Consider the following 13,545-nt stretch of genomic DNA (forward strand, 5'->3'; position numbering starts at 1 on the left):
AAAATAATGCCTCTAAAATATTGATACCTCAAGTACAAATATAAGGAAATTTATTTAGTAATTGTTTCTGATGTGCAATTTAGATTTAAATAGCATTTTCATGGGGTAGAAACAGTTAATTTTCCAGGACTAATTTCCAGAGTTCACATCAACAGTCCATGCATAACATAATGTAAGATGTATTTAAACACCCAAAAGTAATTTCTTCAGGCAGTGAGCCACGGTGTCTTTTCCGTTTTTTCGTAGTCAGAACACACTCACTGGTTCACTCAGCATCCATCACTTTTATTTTGTATCAGATACTCATTGTCTGAAGTAATAATGGATAAGTGATCCGAAGAATAGAGTATTGCTTTGGACTGCTGACACATTGCAGAATGCTGTGTTATACAGGACTGTACTGCTAGCCAAAATACCCATGTTCAGCTCTGAGCTCTTTGCAGATAGCATGCCATTGCTCCCACATTCCTGTATAAAATGTATTGTATAGTGGGTGATTAAAAATGGAAGCCTTTCTCATTTTATTCAATAGAGTAAGAAATGGTGTCAATATATGCTGTTTTAATTTTAATCACATCCCTACATATACATGTTTTTCATGAAGTATAGTTAAAATCTTGCTTTTTATTTCTTTGATGTAAAGTGTTTTCATTTTATTTATTTTTTTAAAATTAGTTTATTTATCTATTTTTTAACTTTACAATATTGTATTGGTTTTGCCATACATTGACATGAATCCACCATGGGTGTACATGTGTTCCTCTTCCAGAACCCCTCTCCCACCTCCCTCCCCATCCCATCCCTCCGGGTCATCCAATTTGGGACAAAAAAATAGACTTCTTTTATGTTTTTATGTGAATTGTTTGGGATGCAAATTTGCATCAAGTAAAATCAAAGTTCTTCAGGAAAAAGAAAAAAACTATCTCACCAAAATGCTACTGGTTAATCAGTAAAGAAAATGGTCAAGGAAACACCTTTTGCCATTTTAGCAAGAATCTGAATATGTGATTATTTTCAAATGTGCTCACATTAAACACAAGAACACAAACCCAGGAGAGATCTGTCTTCATCATCTGTCTAATGATGAAGTCACTACATGAATGTTGTGGCAAAGTAGACACAGTTTACTACAGAAAACAGATAAGACACTTTTTTTTCTTGTTGCCACACAAAAGGTAAAAATATGGGTGTATTTTGAAATATGGGAAATATATATATATGTATATATATACACACATATATATGTATGTGTGTGTGTGTGTGTAAGTATAATTTTTAAGAGATACAGACCCTAGAGTTTCAAATAAATGGAGTTTTCAGTTCAGGGAGAAGATAGGGTAAATTGGTTAATTGAATTTGTAAGTCACCAGATTGTGAGAATCCCATTGGCCTTATGGAGTTGTATATGCTCTTTCCTTACACACGGTTAGACACAAATATTGGTTTTCTCTGACGCTTTATTGCAGACAATATAGAGCCTATGTCTGCTGCTGCTGCTTCTGCTGCTAAGTCACTTCAGTCATGTCCGACTCTGTGCGACCCCATAGACGGCAGCCCACCAGGCTCCGCCGTCCCTGGGATTCTCCAGGCAAGAACACTGGAGTGGGTTGCCATTTCCTTCTCCAGTGCATGAAAGGGAAAAGTGAAAGTGAAGTCGCTCAGTCGTGTCTGACTCTTAGTGACCCCATGGACTTGTAGCCTACCAGGGTCCTCCATCCATGGGATTTTCCAGGCAAGAGTGCTGGAGTGGGGTGCCATTGCCTTCTCTGGCCTATGTCTGCATCTTTCATTATTTGGAAACTTGAATTTCTTCAGGGTACTAACTCTAACCAGTAGCCTAGATCCAAGATTTCCCTTTGCAAACCACATAGCAGACCCTAGTCAGTGAGAGAAGTGGGGAAACAGACCTAAGCTACAGTGTTGTTCTGTGAGTGGATGCAATATAAAAAGATGTGCAGTGTTGTGAAATTGTCTGGGTATCTGAAAAATATTGTTTTCTAGACTTGAAGTTGTGGGAGATTACACAAAATGCAAACTACCTCATGATATTTTTGCTTGCTCTTACTAAATATTAGTATTATAATTTGCTTCTCCACACTACAGATTGAGTGTGTCCATTATTCCAGTGTGGATTATGCAAAGTTCTTTCTTTCTACTTGAGTGTAGACAGTTGATGCTTTTCTATAATTATATTTATAAAAGGTCATAAACAGTCTCTACCTCTGCTTGGAAATGCCTTGAATATCTTCTAGAAATTTGTAATAGCAATAATCATTTAACCATAAAGACTTTTCTTGACCTGTAATATTAGCTAAGATTTTAATTGGATAGTTTGCTGCAGGATAACATAAAATGAATATATTTCATTAATTTTGTTGTTGACAGTGTTTGAATATTTGAACACAATTCCCACTGAAATTCACTTACATTCAGCACTCAACAGTTACTATCTTTCTCTCTGGTGAGGAAAAGGCTGCTGGCCTTTATATTAGAAGAGAATGACATGATTGCCTTCCCATCGCAGGAGGGTACTTAACTTGCTTTTCCATTAGTGTGAGTGGATTCACATTGATCCATTTGCACTCTCCTGCTTTGTCTCCCTTGTGATTGAGCGCACCATTTCTGAAATGTTGACCGAGGTAAAGGAGCAGTATAGATGGCTGAGCACTGTCATGTTCTCTGCTGGAAAGTGTTTAGGCTCCGGTTATTTGAATAGATCTCTTAACCAGCCATCCTCTGTTTTCTCCTCCTAACTGAGTAACTGAGAATAGGTTATTCTATGTTCATAGAGAATTTTTTGATGACTGTATATGACCATATTTTTGTCTCTTCCCCTCAAAAAATGTTATTAAGAAAATCTTCATCTGTAAAGATGATAAAATAATATAATACAATGGTCACTTTTATACTCCTCACTTAAATTCAAAAACTGTCAATATTTTTCCATATTCACTTTATTTTTATGAGCCATTTGAAAGTAATTTGCAGACACTGTGACACTTTAAGAAATTCAGCACGAAAGCTCTAAGAATATGGGTGTTGTTCAACATAACTATAATACACAACTTTAAAAAGTAATTACCTAAAAGTTCCTTTTATCCAAGTCATATTCAAATATCTCCATTTGTCTCAAAATTGGATTTTATAGATCTCTTTCCCCCATCTGCACTAAGGATCTCATTATGTGCCTCACATTACATATAATTATTACTCAAGACAGCTTATAGTGTCATAAATTGCATGAGCTTTAACATGACAGTAGTTTTTCCTTCAGGACCAGCTAATTAAGAAAATGCATAATTACAAAATTAAGTTTGTGAATAAGAATCCCTAGTACACGGTAGTTGTTTAACATTTCCTTGCTACATATGTGAATTTAGTAATGTCTTTAGTCAACATTGCATTTCACTAAGCACAACAGCAACTGAATATATTTGCAAAACAATAAGACATTACTGCATGAGAGGTATTTTAAAGTCAGTCTATAGCCTAATAAAAGCTAATATGATTTGATCATTTGTTTTGCACCTGGTATGACACCAAGCACTGAATACTATTATCTCATTTAATCTACACAGTAAGCCCATGGGGTACCATTTTATAGATGTAGAGACTGGGCAAATTAAGTATTTTGATAAAGATTTCAGAGTTAATAAGAGAAATAATCTCTATATAAAAGATCTTGTGGGCTGATCACATATGATGCATGCATGCGTGCCAATTTGCTTCAGGCCTATCCGACTCTTTGGGACCCTATGGGTCATAGCCTGTCAGGCTCCTCTATCCATGGGATTTCCCAGGCAAGAATACTGGAGTGGGTTGCCATTTCCTCCTTCAGGAGATCTTCCCAATCCAGGGATCGAACCCCCGTCTCTTATGTCTCTTAAAGTAGCAGGGGAGTTCTTTATTACTAGCTGCCACCTGGGAAGCCAGTGATTTACAAGTCAATGCTGGCTGTACAAAGGGGTGCCATCTGCCCTCTTGCAGTTCTTTCTCAGCCCCACTTAGCAAACAGGTTGTTCTCTGTGGATCCATGCAAACATCCCAGCAGAAGCACTCTCAAGCATTCTGCTTAATTATTGCTGTCTCCTTAAGGGAACTTTTACCTCTGTAAGGAAGCCCTTTGAAATACAAAGGATCAGTACACAGTTTTTTGTTCAGAGACAGCTTTGAGCAAGGTCATGTCTGTTTTCTGAATGGACAGGGTTAGGATCAGAAAACTGGAGGGTTTCCCAGCTCAAAGAGAGCCAAGTTTTTACTGTGTCATTTCATTATTCTCTTTGAAGTAAATTCCCAGAAAATCAGACACACCCATATCCAATGTTAAGTACAAAACATTTCCTAAAGCCAACTGGGCATGATTCAGGAGTTTGACACCATTGTGGAATGCCCCTACTTTTGTTCCCTTCTATTAATGGAGATAATCGCATATTTCCTGTGACTTCAGGGAGTGAAGTTTAATTCAGCACAGGCATTTTAGTGCAAAGGACCCTGAATTGTAAAGAGGAGAAATCAGAAAAAGTAAAAGATCAACATTACCTAACATCTGGTCCCACCACAACTCCAGAGTTTAGTCTGTTTTTTCAACCTGCCAGTATAGACTGTTTCTTGTATTTATGGCTTCGTTTCCCATGAAGTGAATGTTTTATTATTGATTCTATAAATTAGTGGTATGCTAATTTAAAATCCATGTAGTCAAACTCTTACACAGAAAATTTTTCCTAAAAACGTGAGTAGATGTATTGAAAAAAATAGCTCCCAGAAAAATATCTGGCCTGCATTTGTTCTCTTTTGTGGATTTAACTTTAAATATGCTAACATATTTTTTTAGGTAAACTATATTAAATGTCAATAAAAAGTCAACGTTAATCATAAGAGTGATCACTTCTCTGTGTGAGAAAAATGATTCTTATGGATATAAAAGACTCTGTATGAGTTGCTTTATAAACAACTTATGGAGAAGAAATTAAGCAAGGTCTCACAAAAAATGAAATGTGAAATCAGTCCCATGACTTTGTAGTCACCCAGTGTGTAAATGCTCTGAATGCCTTCATTTGGGGACCTCAGTAAATACTAAGCAGGGGAAGTAATTTCCTATCCTGTCTAGTCAGGGTGTCATTACTGCTGCAGAGTCTCTGAGCTAATGAGCTCATAGGAAAACACAACCCACCACAATTTGAAACAGGCCTTTTGCTCTCCTGTCTCCTCTTTATCTTACGACTTAAATTGTTGTGTAACCTACTGAAAATCTAGGAATATTAGCTCTCAGTTACCACTTATTCAACCTTAACCTTTCCTCTCACAAATGCCAAGAAGTCCTAGCAGGTCTAATCAGCGTATTTTATTTTGCCCTTTTCCATACGTTATTTGATGGTGTTGATTTGCTGCTAAAGGAAGTTAAGAAAAAAAATCCACCAGCCTTTGAATGTATCTCAGTCCCTTAGGGAAAATAGCATTTTGTATCACTTCTTGTTGGGCTGTTTTCAATAGTTATGTTCCCATTCTGGAAGTTCTTTGGGGAAGTTTACTTGTACCATTCACATGTCTTTCATTTATTAAAACACAAAATAAATACCAGTTATTAATGTCCAAATACTTATTACTCTTGGCATCAAGCCTCCTTTCATGCTACTGAACAGTCATTTCTGTCACTACCCACCATGATATAAGTCCTATGTGAAAACATTCACTTGGTTTCCAAGTAACCACACTCATTTTGCTCCAACTTCACTGGCTTTTCCTTTTCAGCCTTCTTAACTGACTTCTGTTTCTCTGTCCTCTAAATGTGTGGGTTAGCACCTAATTCTGTATCTCCTCTCCTCTAGGGACAGCCGCTCCTTGGGAAAGCTCCTCACTCTTCTGTGTCATTTCATCTCTTAATGGGGATGACTCTCAAAGTTCTATCTCATTTGGAGCTATGAGCTCTAGAGTAATACACATAACTTCTCATTCAACATCTTAACTATCTGTCAGATTTTACAAATGGATTACGACCAAAAGAAAACTCTTGATATTTTCTCCAGAAGTTTTCTTTCTCTAGACTTCTCATTTTGATAAAATGCACCACCATTCAGGGATTCCCAGGTGGCACAGTGGTGAAGAGTCTGCCTGCCAATGCATAAGACACAGGGGATGTAGGTTTGATCCCTGGGTTGGGACAATCCCCTGGAGGAGAAAATGGCAACCTGCTCCTGTATGCTTGCCTGGAGAATCCCATGGACAGAGAAGCCTGGCAGGCTATAGTACATGGAAGTCACAAGGAGTCGGACACGACTGAGTGACTGAACACATATACGTACTACCGTTTAACCAAGTGGTCAAGCCAAATTATATAGGCATTCTTGATTTCTCTGTTTCCTTTGGTTTCCATGTACAGTACAAACCTTGTCATCTCTACTTCCAAATTTTATCTGAAAGTTGTCCCCTGTCTCCACTGATCTGACTTTCACCCACATTCCATTGCCTCTTCCCATAGACTAGAAATAGCCCAATGCCTGGTTTCTAGCTCCCACTCTTTGCCCTCACCAGTCTATACTTTGTACAACAGAGTGATTTAAAAAATTAATGTACATACGATGATGTAACTTTCCTGCTCAAAACTCTAAAATAGCTTCCCATTAGCAACCAAGGAAAATATAACCTCCTGACTGTAGCCTACAAAGCTTTGCATGACCCCCTCCCCTCATCTCCTCCCGCTTTCCCCTCACTCACTCTGTGCAGCCACTCTGTACTACCTGCTTCTCTTCAAACACACCAAAGCTGCCCCTGCCTCATGCTCTTACACTCACTACTCCCTCTCCTCTGATCTCCATATGGCTCCTCCTTCATGTCATCCAGTCCTGTACTGAAATACTGTCTCTGAGAAGTTGTTCCTGCTCCCTCTCCCTGTGAAACCGTCTCTCCAGGTGATCTCAAACTCCACACGCTGCTTTAGTTTTCTTCATGCCATTACTATGGCCTGGAAATAGTATTTATTTTAATAAGTTATCCAAGTTATTTGAAGAAGTTATCTTCTTCACTAGAATGGGAGCTTAAGGAGGGCAGTGACTTTGCCTAGACAAAGACCCTGTGACTCCCACACCAGGAACGGTGCCTGACATAATATTCACTTAATAGTATCTGTTGAATAAACGAGTAACTGGTCAGGAGTCTGGGTAAATAAAATCACTGTTTTTTGCTTGTTTATTTGTTTTTATATCAGTGGCTTATTAACTTTAAAAAAGGGCGTACCTATACTCGCAGAGAGAAAAATGTCTGTGTAGATGTGATTTTAAAAAGATTATTGCTGAACAATTGGATTTATATCATCACTTATTTACTGGAAGGTTTTTAATTCTTTTTTTTTTTTTTTTTTTGGTCCAAATCTTCAAAGGATTATGGCAATGAGCCTTAAACTTCAATGTTTATAATGATCGGCTAGGGGAGCTAGCTGGTAAATCTGGTATTTGGTTCTAAATCCTGACTTAAAAAAACAAAAACAAACCCTTGGTGACCTTGATGCAGCTGCTCCTTGAACTACTTTGAGAAATACTGAGCTTTGTAATTTCTTTCATAAGTTTGAGAAAACTAGATACATACTTATCTGATTTATCTTTAACAGAGAACCAGATTTTGACACTTAGGTGCCTGCTACTGGGTTCCCACAGATCACAGCTAAAAGTCATGTGGGGTATCTTGTCAACCAAGAGGAAGCCCCAGAGATGAGTAAATTAAAACTGAAAGCTTCTTGACACTCTGTTTTGTCAAGACCAAGTGGAAAGCATAGGCAGGAAAGCAGAGAGGTAGCCAAGGAAACCAGAAGACCAGGAAGACAATTAGAGGGGAGGTCACAAACAGCCGGAATACAACTGTGCAACTGAGCAGAGGCAGCAGAAGAAGCTTAGGATGGGAGCAGAGATATTCCTAAATTGAAAGGAGTTCTTCAAAAACTGCCTGAGTCAGCCTCCTTTAGGCTAATAGGTACAGTACAGGGACAGGTTAAACCTGCCCAGGTGGTGACAATGGGATCCTTAGAATTTTGCACCTCCCGGTTAGTGCATAAGAAATATGCTGTAAGGACATGTAATAGAGACCCCTCTCATGGTCAGCAAGCCCACCCCCCACTCTTGATTCCCAGGTCACACAGTGAGAATTAGACCAAGAGTTTTGGCCAAGTAGGAAGAGTCATGGATATTTGTAGTATGCACACATACTGTGATGTGATAGGCAAACTGAGAGTCAGGTGGGGATAGAGGAAGGGGCTTTTTTTTCAACTTGACATATATTCTGCAATTTCAGTTCTTGAGAGCATGCCATCTCAGTGTTATTAGTAACACTTATCCTCATTTTCCAATTCCGTAAATTTAGATGGAACAATTTAATTACTTCTAATTTTTGCTTTCATATTATGGCAAGCCATTTCCTGATTATCTGTTTGTGGTCTTTTGCAGTGTAATAGTAATTTTAATAAAAGATCTTACTGACATTCTGTGAAAGCTTGCAGAGGAGGAAACTGAGGCTCGGGAACTTGAGTGATTTTCCCAGGGTTATATAGCCATTAAATATCAGAACTGGGATTCAAAACTAGGTCTGTCTGATCAAAGTCTGTGCCTTGGATGGGCTGCCTGGATGAGGCCTGGCTTCCCCTCTCTGCTGACCATCCAGTGTACCCTCCACTACCAGCTGGGGGTGCCAGACGCCCATCCCCCACCTCCACTCCTCACCCCCAGAAGTTGCATCTAGTCACCAAACTGCTGAATTCTAGGAGTGAGGAGAACTGAAACTGTGCCTTGTCCTGAAGGTGAATGCTGGTCTACCTGGTAATGCGAGTGTCAGGCTGAGGCCTTGAATCTGCCCCACGTGTTCAGCCAGTCTGTCTGACTGGACATCTGACTGCTTCTTTGTTCCTTATCATTCACACTCTGAAAACTGAGCCTAGCCCAGAGCTCTAGCTATTGTACTTTGGTTACCTAGCACTTTCACCCAGTTCTTGATAGTAATTTTCCTTGGTAAGAGTCACTGGTTCCAATATCATACCAATGACTCCATAATGACTTTCCTTATCTATATCTTGAACATCTACTCTTTGCCGATCATTAGCCCTTCTAGAAACCTTGACACGACCTGTATCCTACTCTATCAAGATATGACATTATTTTTCTGTGCACCGGATTCCCTACATTTGCTGGAATAATGTGATTTGTGTTAGGGACACCCATGCCTTTAAGTCTGATTTGTGGACAAGAACTAGTCAAAGATGGGATCTTGGTTACTGTTTACAACTAGCTTGCTTGAGAAAATAGGTCAGTCTCACTCCTTTCAGTGACTGAGGCCAACAAAGCGGAACATGAAACGATTTTACAGTCAAGGTGAAGGTGAGTTCAGGTTTCTGGATAAGATACACTTCAAGTAGTGTTTATGCTATCTAGATGTCATCCTCAGGAAACTGAGCTTGGAGGAAATCTGCTTCCTTCCATTGCCTGGCTAAATAGATAGGACACAAAAGGAAATCCTGATATAGAACTATGCCTGTGTGTGTGTTTGTGTGTGTGTGTTAGTCACTCAGTCGTGGCCGACTCTTTGCGACCCCACGGACTGTAGCCGGCCAGGCTTCTCTGTCCATGGAATTCTCCAGGCAAGAATACTGGAGTGGGTTGTCATTCCCTTCTCCAGAGGAACTTCCCAATCCAGGGATCGAACCCTGGTCTTCTGCCTCACAGGCATATTCTTTACCATTTGTACTACAGGGAAGTCAATGCGGAGAAACACAGAATCCTGAATGGAAAGTAGAACAAGACTTTTCAGTTTTTCATCCCCTCCCCCCATCATCCTTTAGCAGAGTTCATTGTAGTGATTCGTTGAATTGTCAGTTTTCCGTGTGTTAGGAACCTGGGGGGGCGTCAGGTCTCTTCTGCACTATTGTATCCTCGGCTGGATGTAAAGCATATGCTCTGTCATTGTCAGTTACCGGAGACGACAGATCAGTGAATGTTTAAAGGAACGAAATAACCCGCAAATTAGCAAATAAACTGTACTGAAGGAAAGATAGGTCCTGACTCAGTTCTCAAATTGTGGATGTGGTGCCCTTAAGTCTTGTTAAAACCATCTGCACAATCATTATGAGCCAACATGATAATGATAAGCAATAGAAATTTGCTCTTCATATGCACACTGCACTTTTCAAATGACAACTGTAAAATTTCTCGCTAAGGTTCTTAAAGCCCAGAAATAGTTGTATTTGAGGTCTATGCCAAAAGGATGGTTGCATTTAATACATGACATGCTAAAAGCCATCTAAAGACTCCCTTTCTATTTTTCCCCCTCACTCTTCTCTCTATCCATGGAAGGGAAGACCAGGCACCATAGTGCAAAATTCTCCTATAGCATCAGTCCTGGAATTACCTGGCTTTGGTGCATTTGTATATAGCAGTTCTAATGTAACAGCCAGAATTTTCCCCCTCCTGTTTATTTCTCTGAAGCTGTAATAAGCAATCCTGTGTGACATTGCCTGTGGAGCCGTTGCCAAGCAGCAGAAAGAGATCTGCAGCAGGAGGCGGGAGAGCTGGGGGAGCAGGAGAGGAGAAGGCAAGAGAGGCGGAGGGGATGAGGGCTGAGCTGGTGGGGGCTGGGCTCTGAATCTGCTGAGCCAGAGTTCCATCTCCTTGTCATCTTTCATGTTCCAGGCACATAATGAGCCAATAAGCTAAACCTTAGAGGGAAAATAAAGATAGAAAAGAAACAGTTGAATGTTGTCATTAAACAGGGTGTCAGAAATGTTTCTTATTTGATGAAGAAAAGGTTTCAGATGATATTTGCTTATTTCTGCTGAACTTTGCTTCTTGGTAAATGTGGCTCTACAAATATCATGACAGGGCTGGCTTCTCAGTGGTCCTGTTTTGCTCTAAAGCAACAAACAATTAGCGTGTAATGTCTTCCGGCACTGCCTATGGGGAACATACACATTATAACTTGGAAGGTTTCAATGTCTCTTGCGGTGGGGAAAAGTAAAACACAGAGAAAGGTGCTCACCCTTTTATGGAATATGAAGTTTGGGGAAGCTTCTTCGTGCCTAAGAGCCAGGAGGTCATTCAAAGTGTCTCCAGAGGCTGGCTGTCTCCCTGTGAGCCTTTCTGTAGTTTGTGAAATTGGGAGCTGCATCCTTTGGCTTCATCAGAATCTTGCTCTAATGAGACTAAAACGATTGGACTGGGATCCGAGCAGAGGGGTGGGGGCAGATGGCACGCAGGTCCTCGCATGCTGGCCTGGATGTCCCCCAGCACAATGTGTCTTGCCTTTTGCCAGCCTTCCAAGCTGTCTAAGACTAGTTGGACACTCTCCAGTGGTAACAGACAATGATTTTTATTTAGATGTTTGATTATTCTTGTTAATCAAATAGAACCAGAACAGAAGGTTTGTTCAAAACAAACAATGTATTTACAGATAGCTTTGTTTGGTGGATGTACAGTTTAGCCTCTGAAGTTGCTAGTCATCCTTCTCAGAAGATGCACACCCACCATCTGGAAGAAAAAAAAAAAATAGGGCAAAGCCTGTAAAAATGGCAAGATGATCAGAATGAATTTGGATTCATGTGATGATGACCAAGTTTCTTTTTTGTTTTATCAATGGGACCTGGGGGTGGGAGTGGAAAGTAAACTGAAGATGAGCAGCTCTGAAGATTGTGAGGAAAAACAGCTGGGGTGCCTCCCTGGTCCCTCATTGCCCACTCAGGCTTATTTTTCCTGTTCAGTGGCCTGGTCTTTTCATCCCAACTAAGGTCATCACCAGCTCAACGGACATGAGTTTGAGCAAACTCCGGGAGATGTTGAAGGACAGGGAATTCTGGCATGCTGCAGTCCACGGGGTCACAAAATTTAGGACACGACTTAGCGACTGAACAACAAGGTCATGAATAAATCAATCAAGGGTAATCAGTGATTTTTCTGCACGTTCTAGGAGGATGATAATGTATCAGAAGAAAAATACTCTTTAGCCACAAGCCACATGAAGAGATAAGAAGGAAATTCAGTTGTGGAACAAATCAGAGAGATGAAATGACTGAAAATAAACAAACCAAATCCACCAGAGAACCAGAGCTGAATGCAGGGACAAGCTCTCTCTGCTGTATTCCAGAAGGCCAACACTTTTTCCTAAGGAACTACAAAATATTTACAGACGTCTGACAGTTCTCTCGGCAGCACAGTTGGAGCATGGCCGCTCGAGCTCGCTGGAATGTCCTGTGATTGAGGTTTTGTCTATACTGCTCAGCAGGAGAAACTAATCAGGGAAGCTGCTGGTTCGCCCGGCCACTTGGGTTAACGACAGTTTCCACAGAGCCTCCTTGGAAACTGAAGATGAAATATCACACTATTTCATGTGAAATTGCATTTTTAATCAGAGTAGAAGGAGAAAATACTCTCTAGTCAGCCTTGTAGATGTGCCACATTGGAAATTTCTATCAAACTATAATCGTTCTTAATTTTTTCCTCTTTATATTAATAGATTTCATCTCCTAAAGTCTGGTTTTTATTATATCAAAGTTATACATGTATCACAGAATGTTAAGGGGACTTCTCCTAGTTTCGTTTGAGATTCCAAAGTTAACAGCAGTAGATGATATAACCCCCATATTTTAATGATAGAAGACAGACCATATATGTAGGATTTGATAGAGGTGGTCAAAACCCAATACTGTGACCTTTGCACCATCATCTACCTCCTTCCCAGATATAGGAGATTTCTCACATAACTAGAGATCTTTTTTATAATAGAGTTGACTATAAGATGAATGTCTAGCATTACTCCTTCATTTCCTTATTCTTCTCCATCTCAAACCATGTAGGAGGGTTCCATGAGACTTACGACACCAGGGGACTGGAACATCATAATGGAATCCTTGATGGAAACTGACTGGTGTCTCTGGGAGTTTGGGAAGTCATGTGTTTGGAGAGCAACAGGTTTTGACATTGTATTTTTCCAAAGCAAAACAAAGGCCTCATCCTGAACCATGAAGGAAGAAATACAGGAGGGTGGAAAAGACAAATTACTAGCCTTAAGACAAGGGTTCTTCTGGTCCAATTAAAATTTCAAGTAAATACATTTGATGGATTTAAGTCTGTTGGAATAGATCAAACAGATTCTATTTTCTACATGCCAGTAATGCTTAAGAAAGAAAGAAAGTGAAGTCACTTAGTCATGTCCAACTCTTTGCGACTCCATGGACTGTAGCCTACCAGGCTCCTTCATTCGTGGGATTTTCCAGGCAAGGGTACTGGAGTGGGTTGCCATTTTCTTCTCCTGGGGATCTCCTGACCCAGGGATCGAACCCAGCTCTCCTGCATTGCGGGCAGACACTTTACCGTCTGAGCTACTAGGGAAGCCCTGCCAATAATTCTTAGGGAAGGACTAAGGAATAGAAGAGGAGATCAAATGCACAGCCTCCTTATAAACACACCTGTGCACAGTACATATAATGTACACATAATAGTCAGCGGATCTTTCCTCATGTGGTTTAGATTGTCAAAAGGGGGTTAACACAATTTACAATGGGGTTGTTGTTTTTTTTTATTT

At 40.1% G+C, this 13,545-nt stretch overlaps 2 long non-coding RNA genes across 2 annotated transcripts in view; one reads left to right on the plus strand and one right to left on the minus strand.

Annotated features, from left to right (window-relative positions):
• Positions 1–11,172, minus strand: part of LOC145539399 (uncharacterized) — a 55,829-nt gene extending 44,657 nt beyond the window's left edge. The window contains exon 1 of the long non-coding RNA XR_014077769.1: positions 11,008–11,172. This is a non-coding gene — a long non-coding RNA (uncharacterized LOC145539399). The remainder of the gene's footprint in view (positions 1–11,007) is intronic.
• Positions 1–13,545, plus strand: part of LOC145523559 (uncharacterized) — an 880,911-nt gene that overhangs the window by 855,174 nt on the left and 12,192 nt on the right. The gene's annotated exons all lie outside the window — the stretch shown is intronic.

The sequence above is a fragment of the Giraffa tippelskirchi genome, chromosome 2 (assembly GCF_054371585.1).
Source record: "Giraffa tippelskirchi isolate mGirTip1 chromosome 2, T2T-mGirTip1v1.2.pri, whole genome shotgun sequence".
Classification (NCBI taxonomy): domain Eukaryota; kingdom Metazoa; phylum Chordata; class Mammalia; order Artiodactyla; family Giraffidae; genus Giraffa; species Giraffa tippelskirchi.